General features: G+C 65.0%; 1 annotated feature.

Annotated features, from left to right (window-relative positions):
* The first annotated feature begins 573 nt into the window (after positions 1 to 573).
* Positions 574 to 637: a microsatellite.
* The last annotated feature ends 945 nt before the right edge of the window (positions 638 to 1,582 follow it).

A 1,582-nucleotide genomic window follows, 5' to 3' on the forward strand; every position in this document is an offset into this window, starting at 1 on the left:
AAACAGCACAACTGTCGACGGCGGTTGTTGTGCCGGTTGTGGCCCACTCCCCACAGTGGCCTCAGCCTCAGCAGCTCGACCGCCAAAGCATACCAACGAAAAGAGCAGCAGCGCCGCGGAAGAAAACAGATGCCGGGGCATGTTGGGCCTCCCTCTCCCCCTTCCCTCCTTGCGGTGAATCTGCCCGGGCCGCAACGAATGTGTATTCGCGTGTGCGGTGTGTGCGTGTGTCCTGACAGCAGCGGCGGCACTTCAGTGTGTATGTGTGTTGTGTTGCTGGCGGTAACTGCAGGGCCTCAAAGCGCAGAGTAGCGGCTGGTCTCTTTACTTCGGCGTGCGTGTGTGTGTGTGCGAAGATAAGTGTGAAGAGAAGGAGGAAACAACGACGACGGCGGCGATGGGTTCGGGCGCGGCAGTGGGGGGCAGCGTAGGCCACGCATGCGGGGGGCGATGGAGGCGGCAGTCCGGCGCCCGCACGAGAAGCCCACAGCGACGGTTGAGCAGCCGGGAGCCGCCGCCGCCCCGCGAAGGTGCGGGTGACGGTGTCCGCGGGGAAGCCGCGCGTCTTCTTCTGCGGGGCGGCGGCCGCGAGCCAACGACGGCAGCCCGGCCGCAGCGGAGTTCGCGGCGAAGGCGGGCAACGCAACAAACAAACGCGCAGAGCAAAACAAACACGTGCCCCGAGCGGCCCGCATGCATCCGCCGCCGAGCGCCGCAACAAATCAGCAGGGCCCGGGCCCGGGCTGCCGCAGCCGCCACAGTCCCCGCAGTCGGCCCAACAGTCAACCCGTCAGCGCGCCGAGCCGCACGAGTTCGCTCCGCGGCAACGCGCGGCAGAGCAGCAGCGTTTGGGACTCCGCATTTTACCCCCCGGCGCCGCCGCAGGCACCCAAACAAACACGCAGGAGGCGACAAGCCCCTCCCCGCGCGGCTGGGGCAACGCAAAACATCCACAAGGCGAGCGCAGCCACATAAAACAGAGGCCCCCGCCCGCTCCCACACCACGCCACTGCAGTCGCTAAAAAGGCGAGCACGCCGGGGAGCACGGCACGCCCGCAGCAGACGGCACCCAAATACACGCACAAAAACACACAGAGAGAAAAGGGAAAAAGAGAGGCGCATCGCCAGCCACGCCCGCACGCAGCGGAGGAGGCAGGAGGGAAGCAGCACGGCAGCCACACCGGGCACGGCGCCGCGGCTCAGCCCGCAGTGGGTCGCACCATCGCCGTGCAAAACCAAAAAAAAAAGATGGCTTGCGGAAGAGAAAAAACAATTAAAACGAAAAAAGATGCAGGCAAACGCGGCTGACCACGCACGCCAAAACCGCGCCGCGTGTATTTTTGCCTCCACACACAAAAAAAAAGATGTGTGTTTGCTCCACCCCAATACGTCCCCTCATTGTCTACGCAGCGCCCACTTTTCATTGGCGGCACCTCAGCGTGCCGTCGCCCCGCCCACCCGCCGCTTCCTCTGCGTAGTGCGCGAAGAACCGCCACTCCTGTGCGTCTCGGGGCGGGAGCAGCCGACAGCCGCGAGTGGCGCCCGCCCCTCCGTGGGGANAGCGGGCAAAGCAAAGCAAAAA

Source organism: Trypanosoma conorhini (assembly GCF_003719485.1).
Source record: "Trypanosoma conorhini strain 025E chromosome Unknown Tco_14.4_contig_01299, whole genome shotgun sequence".
Lineage (NCBI taxonomy): Eukaryota > Euglenozoa > Kinetoplastea > Trypanosomatida > Trypanosomatidae > Trypanosoma > Trypanosoma conorhini.